This window comes from Rhipicephalus microplus, chromosome 6, assembly GCF_043290135.1.
Source record: "Rhipicephalus microplus isolate Deutch F79 chromosome 6, USDA_Rmic, whole genome shotgun sequence".
Lineage (NCBI taxonomy): Eukaryota > Metazoa > Arthropoda > Arachnida > Ixodida > Ixodidae > Rhipicephalus > Rhipicephalus microplus.
Genome location: NC_134705.1, coordinates 120254873 through 120269919, shown reverse-complemented (window position 1 = coordinate 120269919; position 15047 = coordinate 120254873). Strand labels below are relative to the sequence as shown.

The 15047-nt window shown below is 45.3% G+C and overlaps 2 long non-coding RNA genes across 2 annotated transcripts in view; both read right to left on the bottom strand.

Moving 5' to 3' along the window:
• LOC119187287 (uncharacterized) overlaps positions 1-3170 on the bottom strand; it is a 44619-nt gene extending 41449 nt beyond the window's left edge. Inside the window, exon 1 of the long non-coding RNA XR_012884258.1 lies at positions 2939-3170. This is a non-coding gene — a long non-coding RNA (uncharacterized LOC119187287). The remainder of the gene's footprint in view (positions 1-2938) is intronic.
• A 1834-nt stretch (positions 3171-5004) lies between these two features.
• Positions 5005-9635, bottom strand: LOC142764911 (uncharacterized). Its single transcript, XR_012883957.1, has 3 exons — positions 9366-9635; positions 8097-8169; positions 5005-5264 (listed from the first exon to the last, which is right to left on the bottom strand). It is a non-coding gene; the product is annotated as an uncharacterized LOC142764911 (long non-coding RNA).
• Positions 9636-15047: the final 5412 nt, after the last annotated feature.

Genomic DNA, 15047 nt, shown 5'->3' with positions numbered 1-15047 from the left:
GCATCTTCGTTCGGCCGGCCATGAAATGGTTCAGGAATGCGCATATTCTGGACCGTCACCTGTGCAGGACTCCTTGCCATTTCTTGAGTAGGGGTGGTTGTCGGAAGTGTTGCTCCCTTTAAAAGGCCAAATTCTGGTTCAAGACCTTGAAGGCGACGGCTTGAGCGGTGCACAGGCGTCTCCACGCGTGGCTGTCTCGTAGGGCTGGACTCGGGGCTTCTCACAGGGGTGCTGATCATGGGGTGGTAGTACCCAGCTCCTCCACCAGTGTCGCGGGTTATAAATGACAGGGGGGTTTATTTAAAAACACGGACAGTAGGACTTGTAGAGACGCTCTCAGAGAAGGCCGCTAAGATTGTCCTCTTCTTCACTCTGCTGCGCTGCGCCTCTCGAGCGAATCCGCGTTCTTCGTTGTCGTCGCTATCTCGCCGCTAAATGCAGCTATGCACGCAGCAATATTATTATTCCTATTATGCCTAAGTTCTATTCAATGTAGGGAGCTGGTTTTTAGAAATTCAGATGCGCTTGACCCCGCGGTTACAAAAAAAAAACAAAAAACAACCTGTCCGTGTACTCTTCGACAAAGCTGAAGTAGTGATACAACTAACTATTATTATTTACTATAGTTAAATTACATGGTTAAGGACTTTCTGTTGATTATCTACTTATTATTCAAAAGGTATTTAGATGACAGAATACTATCTGCCGGATATAAATCAAAACTTGGATAAAAAACTAGAATAAATGCCCTACTCAATTCCTTAAATTGAAAAAAGCTGCCTCAATGGAAAACAGGAACAGCGCGAACGCTTCTACAATTTCTCCCTTCTCACGTGGCCTCTCTTTCTAGAGTTTACCTGGTTGGCAGCGTACATAGAACACATGCTAAATATCTATAGCCGTGAAAAAACAACCAGTGATTTTGTTCTACATGGTGGTATTTCAGAGACCTACAAAGTTCGTGATACTGTTTCAAAAAAGTTGAGTCCATTGAGATCGCGCTGCTCACGCAAAACGAAATAATTTTTTAAGTGTTCGAAAGTCAAAATTTGGTTCTTGGTATCTTTTTAGAGTTCGCGAAAGCATTTTACCTCATTATCTACAACATACTAATTAGAAAATTGGAGCACTATGGCATTCGAGGAAAAAGCTTTGTTCATTATCACATCCTATCTGCAACATCTTACGCAGTTTGTCATGGTTAATGGTCACTCATATTCAACAAAAGCAGTTAATATAGGTGTACCACAGGACAGCATTCTCGGTCCTTTTCTTTTGGTTTTTTATAGTGATGATGTTGTTCACATGATCGTGCGGCAAAACATATACTATACGCTGATGATACTGACCTCTTTTCGCTGGCTCGGATGTTACATGTCTTTCGGATCAGGCAAATGAAGCACTTCATTTGATTCACTCATGGGCTACTAGCAATGATCCCAAGTTAAACATCAGTAAAATTAAGGCTATTTTGTTTCACTCGCGGAACAATTCCTGTGCGATCTACCAATCAGTGCTCAATATTTCTGAAATGGAAGTTGTGAATACATTTAAAACACTAGGCGTATTTTTCTCGAGTAACTTGTCCTGGGACGATCGCATCAATTATTTGCTCAAAAAGCTGTCAAAGGTAATTGGCCTTATGCGTCAACATTGCTTTACTTTCACTCTTTCAATTAGGAATATTTTATACAATGATCTATTTTCCTCCACTTTGACCTATGGTGCACTGGTCTGTGGGACAAAACACAAGAAAATAAAAAAAAACTTCTGTTACTACAAAAGCATGCAATACACATAGTTTTAACGCTCCTTACCTAAGTCACACACAGGACATGTTCGAAAAGCTTGAAATCGTAAGAGTACAAAATATATACATTTTCTGATTACTTCGGCAACCCAAGTTGGAAAAAAAATATCCCCTTCTAAAGAGATTGAAGAAGTTGACAAAAAATGACCCTGCATACCCCATATTTCATCCTGAGATATGGAAAGTTCAAAAGTGCCGCACGACTTATGGAAGGCAAATGCTCGGGTACACACTACCTACACTACTAAACGAACTTGCCAGAGATGATAGCGACGTAGCTTCAATGACTCTGAATCAGTTACGAGATATGTATGTGCAACTATGATTGTTTTCCAGTTCAAGGTATTACATATGGTTGTTATCTTTATTTGAAATTTAGCAAATTTTCAATACTTCTGACACGTAAAGGATAAATATGTTAAATAATAAATATTGCAATCTAGAAAAGTTCTTGCTGTCCTGATGTGTGTAGGTCAACTAATAAAAATTGTTATTCAGAATAGTTCTTACAGTTATGTTTATGTATGGTTTTTGTTTTCTTTATTGATGTGTAAACGTATATTTTGTGCTCTTTTCTTTGTTGTTTTTTTCTATCTTCTTGTGTTGCATTTTACCTTTATTGTTGTTGTGATCCACACCACTGTATGCCATAGTCTGGTGCACGGATCTAGTCAAGCCTTCTCAAGCTTTTTGTCCGTGCAACAAACATCTCTCAGATGATCAATAAAATGAATTGATTTGAATTGAAAATTGGCGATTAAATTTATAATCACTTATTTTCGAAAGGCCATGAGGCAAGTGCGTATATACTAAGACCATATTCACAAAACGATGCAAATTTGGAGCAGCGAAGCTGCTTCAGCCAGTCGTACGATGCATGTGAGGCCTCTATGGAAATCATCACCAATAACAGGTATGCGTCACAAAAACTGAGCAAACATCCCTCTCACAACCGGTCGACTAAAGATGAAAAAGAAAACATTTAGCGCCGCCACAAATGTCTGTGAAGCGACGGTGGCAAGCCGAAGACTGCGGGTACGTATAGTGAGGGATTGGGCCCGGGCAAGAGAACGGTGGCCACGAGAAGGCCCCGAAGCAATGTGAGGTCTCGATCAAAGAGCATCTTACATGCGCCGCCCTTGCCTCCGGTCTTTTTGTCGTCCGGATTTTGAGGACTCGGAGCTGGACCGGGAGCTGGACCTGGACCCGGAGGTGGAATAGCCGACTCGTGGACCGGCACCGCTACGGCTTTCCTCCTGTCGATGTCAAAGTCGGCGTGACTCGCCTTGGTGTCGACTCAGTAGACCGAGAACTACGTAAAGTCGTTCCAGTTTTTACCGGTGGGCACAGATAGCGTTACGTCTGTCTTGGCGATCCTGGAAAGCTTGTCTGTACTGCATGCGCGGATGGAATAACACAGTGCTCTATTGCTAATCCGTAAACCCCGGTGAAATCAGACGTTTCCGTGAGTGCCTCCGAGCACAGCAACGCTATATAGACACTTCGAACTTGAGTGCCCGTTCTTTTGGTTTTTTATAGTGATGATGTTGTTCACATGATCGTGCGGCAAAACATATACTATACGCTGATGATACTGACCTCTTTTCGCTGGCTCGGATGTTACATGTCTTTCGGATCAGGCAAATGAAGCACTTCATTTGATTCACTCATGGGCTACTAGCAATGATCCCAAGTTAAACATCAGTAAAATTAAGGCTATTTTGTTTCACTCGCGGAACGATTCCTGTGCGATCTACCAATCAGTGCTCAATATTTCTGAAATGGAAGTTGTGAATACATTTAAAACACTAGGCGTATTTTTCTCGAGTAACTTGTCCTGGGACGATCGCATCAATTATTTGCTCAAAAAGCTGTCAAAGGTAATTGACCTTATGCGTCAACATTGCTTTACTTTCACTCTTTCAATTAAGAATATTTTATACAATGATCTATTTTCCTCCACTTTGACCTATGGTGCACTGGTCTGTGGGACAAAACACAAGAAAATAAAAAAAAACTTCTGTTACTACAAAAGCATGCAATACACATAGTTTTAACGCTCCTTACCTAAGTCACACACAGGACATGTTCGAAAAGCTTGAAATCGTAAGAGTACAAAATATATACATTTTCTGATTACTTCGGCAACCCAAGTTGGAAAAAAAATATCCCCTTCTAAAGAGATTGAAGCAGTTGACAAAAAATGGCCCTGCATACCCCATATTCCATCCTGAGATATAGAAAGTTCAAAAGTGCCGCACGACTTATGGAAGGCAAATGCTCGGGTACACACTACCTACACTACTAAACGAACTTGCCAGAGATGGTAGCGACGTAGCTTCAATGACTCTGAATCAGTTACGAGATATGTATGTGCAACTATGATTGTTTTCCAGTTCAAGGTATTACATATGGTTGTTATCTTTATTTGAAATTTAGCAAATTTTCAATACTTCTGACACGTAAAGGATAAATATGTTAAATAATAAATATTGCAATCTAGAAAAGTTCTTGCTGTCCTGATGTGTGTAGGTCAACTAATAAAAATTGTTATCCAGAATAGTTCTTACAGTTATGTTTATGTATGGTTTTTGTTTTCTTTATTGATGTGTAAACGTATATTTTGTGCTCCTTTCTTTGTTGTTTCTTTCTATCTTCTTGTGTTGCATTTTACCTTTATTGTTGTTGTGATCCACACCACTGTATGCCATAGTCTGGTGCACGGATCTAGTCAAGCCTTCTCAGGCTTTTTGTCCGTGCAACAAACATCTCTCAGATGATCAATAAAATGAATTGATTTGAATTGAAAATTGGCGATTAAATTTATAATCACTTATTTTCGAAAGGCCATGAGGCAAGTGCGTATATACTAAGACCATATTCACAAAACGATGCAAATTTGGAGCAGCGAAGCTGCTTCAGCCAGTCGTACGATGCATGTGAGGCCTCTATGGAAATCATCACCAATAACAGGTATGCGTCACAAAAACTGAGCAAACATCCCTCTCACAACCGGTCGACTAAAGATGAAAAAGGAAACATTTAGCGCCGCCACAAATGTCTGTGAAGCGACGGTGGCAAGCCGAAGACTGCGGGTACGTATAGTGAGGGATTGGGCCCGGGCAAGAGAACGGTGGCCACGAGAAGGCCCCGAAGCAATGTGAGGTCTCGATCAAAGAGCATCTTACATGCGCCGCCCTTGCCTCCGGTCTTTTTGTCGTCCGGATTTTGAGGACTCGGAGCTGGACCGGGAGCTGGACCTGGACCCGGAGGTGGAATAGCCGACTCGTGGACCGGCACCGCTACGGCTTTCCTCCTGTCGATGTCAAAGTCGGCGTGACTCGCCTTGGTGTCGACGCAGTAGACCGAGAACTACGTAAAGTCGTTCCAGTTTTTACCGGTGGGCACAGATAGCGTTACGTCTGTCTTGGCGATCCTGGAAAGCTTGTCCGTACTGCATGCGCGGATGGAATAACACAGTGCTCGATTACTAATCCGTAAACCCCGGTGAAATCAGACGTTTCCGTGAGTGCCTCCGAGCACAGCAACGCTATATAGACACTTCGAACGTGAGTGCCCGTTATAAAAAATTTGTTAGACACATCCTCGAATTGTTGGGCTTAGCATGCCTATACTGTGATATGGTCTTGACAAAATTGTGTTTGACACAATGTCGACAAAAAGTGAAAGAAAACGCACAGATATGCCCTATCAAAACGTAGGTTAGGACGGCGGCCACCGCGTAGGCTAATTAGTAGAGAATCGGACACGTTATTCAAAGGCTGCAGGTTTGATCACAGCCGGGCGGCAAGCTACCATTTCATTCTCTTTAATTTTACTATGCTTATACTGTAATCACTACATGTCTCTGTACCTTTCTTGGCTTGATTTTTAGTTCTCATTACGAATGCCAGAAGCCACACAGTGAAAAAATGCACCGTACAACAGACGCACTAGAAGAACATTGTATCCCTCTCAGTGCGTTTTGAATTCACCCTGTGGTGTTACCATTGATAATCTAAAGAACTGGTACTTCACAAGCACCTGCTCGCTCTATATATTGTTTGATTGCGGTGTACATTGCTTGTTCCCGCCATTTTGTACGGGGCCGTGGTCCGAACCAAGCTCATGTAGAGATTTTTCCTGACCCTGGCCCTGAGCATCCCAAAAAGTGGAACGCAGGAAAGAAGAAAGCTTCGAAGTACTTACACTTCATGGTCTTAGTCAGCATAGCAGCCTTGAGTAAACCCGCAAACGTTTTCAGTACAAGTAGGGCATATTCAAAATGTGCAGGACCATCTATCGACAAACACGTAATGTCGACCCGCAATGTTTTGTTGGGCGCCACAACATCAGCCTCATATCGCATCCTTTCAGGTGCTAGCTGCTGTCCATTTAGTCTTCGTTCTGCGATGACTTCCGATTTCTGCTTGTGTTGTTCACCCAATGAGGTGTTGTTCACCAAATTCCTGATAATGCCGGGAACAAGGTGTCACTGTCGAGCGGCCTTAGTATCCCCAATATCAATGAAACATATCAGTTGCCCGAACGAAGGAAAATAAACTACTGACACCAGCTCGTTCTGTCAACAATATTGGATTTGCACTTTAGCGCGGAAATAATAATCAGCACGTGCTAAACTGCTCTTCAACCTCACTGAGGGTGCAGGGTAGATCAACTTTAGCTTGCGGACATTTCAGCTCAACGAAAACTAGAATTTACGTACATGAACTTGCAAGCAGAGCAACGGGGGCTGACGAACACAACAGCAGGAAATGAGTGCTGGCAAAGGAGGCTCGATTTGCGCAAAAGTTCCAAACAGATCTTTATGCAAGATTCGCCTGCACGTCCCAAAACCACCATACGGTCATGAAATATACGCCGAGGAGGGCTCCGGAAATTCCGACCACTCGGTGTTCTTTAACGTAAACTGACACCGCACAGTTCACTAGCCTCCACCGTTTCGCCTCTATCGATATGCGACCGCCGTAACCGGGATCGGGTCAGCACTTTCAGGTCAGAACTTTCGGGTCAGCAGCCACGCACCCTAGCCACTGACCTACCGAGGCGGACAACGTGCGAGTTTGTAAGCACGCAGAACTCCGCAGTTTGGTTCTCGTCAATGTCTAAAAGCACAGTGAGCTTCACTGAGCATTCAGTGCTAGATTACGGAAAAAAATGGCACGTTTCCTTAACCTGAAATCTCCGCAAACGAGTGCAGCTCAGCCCCTCCATGGGATCTCCTTTGGATACGGTAGCAGATGATGCCACGGTTTCGCCCAGAAACAAAAATGGCGGACGTACTCATGAGTTGCCGAAGCACCAAACGTTATGAGTATACGCCATCGGTGTCACATATATCTTTCATTGCATCAGAGTATGCATAGAATCGAGTAGCGGCATCGTCAATGTGCTATATTTATTGATGTAATGTGTTCTGGAAGTTCTGCGCCAAAAGCCTATGATACATGCAATATTTTCCTTATTTCTTCGGGTTGCTACGATCGCATTGTGAAATAGTGAAACAAACACACATACGCAGGCTAGAGAGACGCTACGAACGCTTCGTCTTTCTAGCAAGTGTCGTCGGCGTCTTTTGCGCTACTCCGCAATGCATCCTTATCAACCAGCTCAGCTCTGCTTAAATATTGTAATCATTTTTATCTACAAGTTGGAGCTCGTGACTTTACGTTTAGAGTGCCACTTAAAAAAGAAAGATCTAAAGTCAAACACAAAACACGCACGATGACATTCAAGCCAAGACATTCGCAGGATTTGAGCACACCCGTACGTGGTATACTATCTCTCGATGGCACGAACGGCGTCCTGCCGTATCTAAATGGGAAGTAGGCCTGAAAAAAATGTGCCTTACGAAGAAAACTATCAAAAAATGGCTCCCGGTTGCACACAGTTTGGTACCGCTGGTGTATTCTGGTAAAATGTTATTGTCGTACACTACAAAGCGTGCACTTCCTAAAAAAACTTGAAAACCACCCATAGGGTAAATGTGGCGCCCCAAAGTATAATAATAAAGCACTTGTGGAAGAGATGAGATTTGTAGTATGACACTAATTTTACTAGAATCTTTCAGTGGATCTCTGGCATATAAACAGGGCAGTCGTTTTTGGTTGCTAACACGCTTCGTCAGATATGATTTTTTTCCGCCGCATATTTCTCATTCAGTTATGGCAGGTCACCACTGCTACCAATGAGAGATGGACCAATGTATTCATGCTCCATCCTCCTGAACTCTTGTGATTTAGAAAAAAAAGAAAGCTCCTCGTACTTTCCATTGTAGAGCAGTTTGGGCATCTGAGCCACTTATGCGTACTTATTCGGCGCTGCCATGAAGAAGGCGGCTGCAGGAAAAGAAACAACAACGAAGTAAAACCAATTACATTGCGAGAAAATAAAAACGCGTCAAAACGCTCTGACAACTCAAACATTGTACATTTTGGTCAATGAAGTCGTGCACCCGGTTCTGTAAACATTATACGCATGAAGAAACCGGTACCTTATTTATTTATAATAGTGATATGATATATAAAAGTGATATATTAGAGACGCTGTAGTGAAAGGATCCGAAAAATTTCGCATCTGGTGCTTTGTAACATGCACTGAGATCGCACACTACAAGGGCCTCTGCTAGATGGCCTCCATCGAAAAGCGACCGCCACGGACTATTTCTTTTCCGGCCTCCACCAGTACTGTGCGGAGGTGGCTGACACCTACCACATAATATACGGATGTGCCTGCTCAATATTTCTTCACCCCCGTAGCCCAATCCAACCAGTCAGGACTGGGAGGTTAATCTGCTCGATTGCCAGGAACTTCCGGCCCAACAAGTCACGGTCCAGCGTGCCAGGACAGCGGTCATGACCAAGGGGATCCCTGACTAGTGACTCCACCTAGTACTGTGGAAGCTGACACACCAGAGCATGGTTTCCCTGGCCACCTTTCCATTTTTAATAAATGTTTACCACCACCACCATTGCGACCGGGATCAAACCCGCTACCTTCGGATGAGCACCAGAGCACCCTATAGCCACTGATACACCGAGGCGGACAAAGACCGCTGCAAGTACCAAGGTGCTTGTTCTTTTTTCGCGCGATTTTTCTAGTTTATTCCTATCACATTCGTTGCTTCAAAGTTGCGGCGAAACTTACGTCATACTGTTGCGTATTAGTAAAAAGCGGCCGCAGTTGAACGCGCATAATACAAGTAGACATTGGTGCAGTTTACTTTTTATTCTTAGGTTGTCACCGACTATAGGCTTCTTCATTCTCCGAATCGCTTGTAGAATTTTGCAGCCAGTCTCTTGTCGAGTTTCTCGAATTTATTCACTATTTCCCAAAAATTATGCTTATTTAGGTAATAACCATGTTCAGCGATACAACGTTTGTCGTTCACTATAGCGGCGCTTTTGTCGCTTCTAGTAGTTTAGTGCTGAAGTGAAAAAATACGTTGGAACAATCAAAAAGAAACCTGACTCAAACACTGGAAACATGCATTCAGCCAAATGGAGACGATGCTGAAAGGTAAATATGCGCTTACCTTCATAGATGCTCCTGCTTTCACTGCACAAAAACAGGCGATTCTTTTTTTTTCAAACTTTGTTTGTAATTGAGGGACAGTTTTTGCTATCAAAATATGCTTTAAACAATTAAAATTGTTGAATTTTCCACTTCATTCGGGCTTATCTTGTGATGATTACTGACTTGTTAGTTAGGTGGCATCTGGCAGCCCTGCACAGAACGCTCGCTAGTGGCCTGGCCCTGGCATGACTGTATTGATCCCATCCCGCATTACTCTCAGGAAGGTCGAGTGAAATGCGAGATGGGGTGGTGCGCGCGTAACGTAAGACGGCACTCTAGGGCAGCACTGTGGTATACCGTACTCACAGCCTGCGCAGCCAGCGTCGTACTGGAACTGCTTGAGCAACATCGTCGCGCTGTCCTTGAGCGTAACGTCGTCAGCGCTGGTCTTTCCTAACATAGGGGACAGCTTGCCCAGGCTCTGTTCTTTCGGCAGCATGAAGTTGGGAGGCAACACCACGTGGCCGAAGTCAACCTGCATCACAGCGACAAACAAGATACCGAAATGGAAGAAATGAATAAAATAAAATAGATATAAACAATAATTTTAATATGGTAAGGAATTCCGAGATTATGTAGAATCTGGCGGCCTGGCTTAGTCTTGGCTAATCGCTCCAATTGGGAGATTTCTGGCGCCTCGATAAGTTCGTCAAGCGTATTGTGTAAACCCAGTTGAAGGAAGACTTTGGTGCTGGTGCTTCGGGACAACATAGGGCTTGTTTGTAAATTATCCTGATTAGCCTATTGAGTTTTGACTTTTCTGCTGTGAACCATCGGTGGTACGCGGTCGTATAGGTGATTTGACTTAATACGAATGATTGGATCAGACGGATGATGCTAATCTATTTCATGCCTTTGTGTTTATTAGTAATGCGCCGAAAGAGGAGCATCGTGTTCGACACTCTGGCGTCAATGTTGCGAACTGTCTCTCCGCTGGTACCTTTACTTTCTATGATGAGACCTAGCACTCGTCATACCACTCGGATTTTATCCACGGGTGGTATGACGTGGCCGTCGCTTGTAGTGAGTTTTATATCGGTGTGTGTCTGCGCTTGGGGATTGTGCTTGGGTGGTCGACCTGTGAGTGTAGGGTGCTATAGCAGTAGCTCAGACCTCTCCGCCCAGCAGGATAGCCCTGTTCCTTGTAAATACCGTTCCACTGTGTCAATATCCTCCTGTAGTCTTTGTTCAATGGAACCATCACTGCCATCCACCCATACCAAGAAACAGTACCGCACACAGCAAAACAGCACCACTCCTACCAAGAAACATGCACCCTGAACACAAGGGAAAACGTGTCAGTGAAGCCAGAGCCATGTCAAAGTTTATTTTTGGGGGGGGGGGGAGGCTCAATCATGACGCGGTATTTGTAAATGCAGCACGCTACCAGAAACCTCACCGTTTCATGGATGCTGTCGCAGACTACACACAACAATGCAAAAGCAGCGCGTCAATCATCACACCGAACGTAGAAATGGTGGAGGAATTGGCTATAGCGATAGATATAGCCCACAAGAACGCCTCATATGTAATCAGCAACTCGCAGACGCCTGTTCGAAACTACACCAGCGGCACAATCTCCCCCGAGGCATTGCGGATCTTGAAAGGGGTCATGACATGGTCACCCAACAATTTGCGGTTTTTGGCAAAAAATGAAAGTAGAGTGTTGCATACGCTTGTGCACGTGTAAAAAATTAGACTGTGAAAGATGATTTCAGTGAAAAATAAGCCGTAGAGCTCTTCGGCCGTAAACTCCGCCCACCGCCGATGACTGCCATTTTGCCACGGCGTGCGTGACGTCACAAACCGATGGGAGCAGTGCCGTCGTCCGCTACCAAACGGCACCTTCGGCCTGCGGTCAGTGTGTTCAGTGTGTTGCAAGTGATGCCTGCCGCGTGGTCCGCACCTGTTGCAAGTGTTGCGAAGTGGTACCGGTACCATCGCCATGTTGTTCAGCACCATCATCAGCTCCCATTTCGGGCAATGATTCATCGAGCAACAGAAGCGGCGTCGACGTCGTGCACGCTGCGCGTTTTGGTTTTGACCCCATCGCCACCAGCTCGAGCGACGAAGAAAGCGTCGAAGACAAGGCGAACCCAGATACCAACAACCTCGGTGTTGCGGCAAACGTTGCACACGGCCTTCCGCAATGGTAAGTAGCTTTATTTCGAGCGTGCCAGGTTGACAAGCGAAGTTAACGATTTGGAGACGCTGCATTCGCGAGCACACGGTCGGGACAGCGTACGAGCACAGGCTCGGCTTTTTCACTGGTATACCGAACTCGCCGAGACGACGCTAATCATCATTGTAGCTGTCTGCCGTGAAGTGCGCTGAGCACAAAATAGATGTGTTGCCTGCGCACCGGTCTTTCATGCGCACGTTTATCTCTCAAGCCTTGCGTTTGGCGGGCTCTTTAGAAAACTTGAAGAATGACACTGTACTCTCCCTGCTCTGTACGCTCACAGCAAAGCATGGGCGACGCGGTAGCATTGCTTCAACCGCTGCAAGGGATTCAGTTCTAGTGGCACGTTGTATAACGCTGAAACAACTCGATTGCAAGCGCACCTCACCATGAAACGCGATCGCGCTTTCGTACTGCACACCATGCAGAAGCTCGTGACACAATCGGTTCATTACGTCATGTCTAGCGAGCGCGCCAGTATTTCCCGGCCACTAGATAACTCGCTCGTTAATAAAAATATCCGATTATAAATTACCGGTCCATTTGCGAACGTCCAAAGACCAACCCACACAGCACAGAGTATGACCGAAAATTGGGTGTCATGACCCCTGCAATGCAGGCAAAATTTACCAGGCGGATTAATATGTGCACATCTTTTGGTTCCCTGCCTACACACCACTAGGTGACCCGGAGGACAGTCCGAATCAAGGGGCGCACAACGCGGCTCCAGGCCTCACGTTCCGAGTCGCGTTAGACAAGGTGGCCACCCATACGGACTTTTCTGTGCCGGTGTGGGAATGGGAGGATCGGCTCACTATGCTTTATGACATAACTCAACACTATCGACTGCAAAGGTGGGAATACCCCCCCCCCCCTCTACCCAAGCTCAATCGAGCCCAGTCCGTTCGATGGCGGCAGCTACAAGCACACACATACCGAACCCCTAATCATTCACCACATATATCCCGACGTCTATAGATCCAATCTCTGCCAGTACTGTACCACCAGAGCCATTCTTGACCGTATCCTATGTGAATTCCCAGCATTAATCAGAAATTCTGGGGTGGCGGCCTCCAATGAAGACCTTCGGGCGCGTTGGCGGACTGCACTTCTCAGTTCAGGCCTGGACAAGCAACACTGGACGATCCAGCAGGCCAAGAAAGCTGTCTGGAGACATGGTCTCTGCGTTAGCTCCTAGGCGGCAGCCCCGCCCAGAAGTCGGCCAGAACTCAATGAAGTTTACCTCTGTCGCTATAAACAATAATTTTGACGCGTACCATCTCAGCTTGTTTTGTAAGCGTCAGAGCATCACTGGCTTAAGCGTGCGCAGAGTTCTCTTCAGAAGTGCGGGAAAGAGAAGGTTTGTTGGAGAGCCCCACTCCATATAATTTTAGTCAATGTATGAGGGAAACATTGTGCTCAACCCCTCTTACGTGACAAGGAGGGCCGCTGCTCCTACTGCACAACCTTCAATCCATGCGCACAACCTATTTTCCCCGGGTTACTTATTAAATGGGAAGGATTTCTTAGCGAACTTTGGCTACTTTGAGCGTATCTATCTATCTATCTATCTATCTATCTATCTATCTATCTATCTATCTATCTATCTATCTATCTATCTATCTATCTATCTATCTATCTATCTATCTATCTATCTATCTATCTATCTATCTATCTATCTATCTATCTATCTATCTATCTATCTATCTATCTATCTATCTATCTATCTATCTATCTATCTAGCCGCCTACGACTTTTAGCTCTCCTCGCCGTTCGGATGATGGATCGATGCCAAACTTGGTATTGCATAACATTACTATATGACAAGCATATTTGACTAGTCATAACATGAAAATCATTGATTGATTGATTTGTGGGGTTTAACGTCCCAAAACCACCATATGATTATGAGAGACGCTGTAGTGGAGGGCTCCGGAAATTTCGACCACCTGGGGTTCTTTAACGTGCACCCAAATCTGAGGACATGGGCCTACGACATTTCCGCCTCCATCAGAAATGCAGCCGCCGCAGCCGGGATTGGAACCCGCGACCTGCGGGTCAGCAGCCGAGTACCTAGGCCACTAGACCAGCGCGGCGTGGCAACATGAAAATCATGACACGTATGTCATAAATGTCATGATAGACATTTAAAGGTCTTGCTTCTCTTGCCATGGTTTCATTCACATGACATGTTGCGAAACTGGTATGGCAAGACATTATTGCATGGCAAACACAAGCGACAGACCCTAACATGAAGATCATGACATGTGTGTCATCTAACAACATGACTACATGCCACGCTCATGATGCGCTCTCCGTCATTTCGCTAGCGTCACATATACCAAGTTTGGTATACGGAACGTGAATGGATGACGAAGGCATCTGACTGGTGTAAACATGATAATCATGAGATGCATGGCATGTAACAACATGACTACATGCCACGCTCTTGATGTGCTGGGGCCGTTTCGCCAGCTTCACTTGTACGAAGTTCGGTATTACGGGACGTGAATGGATGACGAAGGTATGAGACTAGTACAAAAATGATAAACATGAGATCCGTGTCATATAAGAACATGAATGCATGCTACGCTTATGATGTGCTCGCGGCCGTTTCGCTAGCTTCACATATACAAAATTTGGTATTACGTGACGCGAACGGACGGCATAGGTAAATGACACATCAAAACATGATAATCACGACATGCGTATCATGTAACAACACGACTACATGCCACACTGATGATGCACTCGCAGCCGTTTCGCTAGCTTCATATATGCCAAATTTGGTATTACGTGACGTCAATGGACGGCGAAGTTATGTGAGTGAAGCAAACATGATAATCGGGAAATGCGTGTCATGTGAAAACATGATTACATGCCACAGTCCAGGTGCCAATATAGTTCGACGTGACCCGGTGCGCGTTCCTTTCTTCGCTTGACGCTGACGTTGCCACGCCAGGCGCCGGTCCTGCCATATACTAGCGGGCGCGAGCTGCGTTGCTTTAACGCATGCGCGTTTCAGAGTGTCCGGCGTCCCTCCATCTCAGAAAGGGGCAGACGCAGTGCTGTTTAGGTATCGCATTGGTGCCAAATGCAGCATGTCGCATTCGGGCCGCGCCGACGGACGCTGGTCGCGCCTGTCGCGCTTGGCGTCAGACTATAGAGTGCCCGTGTTTTGCTAACGTAGCGTCGCTGTGACCGTTACTGTGGAGTATATTGAGCCCTTCATAATGCACTCGAGGCCATTTAGCTAGCTCCACATATACCGAATTCGATGTTACGTGACGTCAGTGGATGACGAAGGTATATGACTGGTGCAAACATGATAATCATGAGACGTGTGTCATGAAACAATAGAGAGTTTTAGTACTGCGTACGCTGCGTACGTGGCGGCGTTGCGTACCTAAGGATGCCACGTTCTGCGTAGTGCGCATGCGCAGACCGCAACGCGCACGT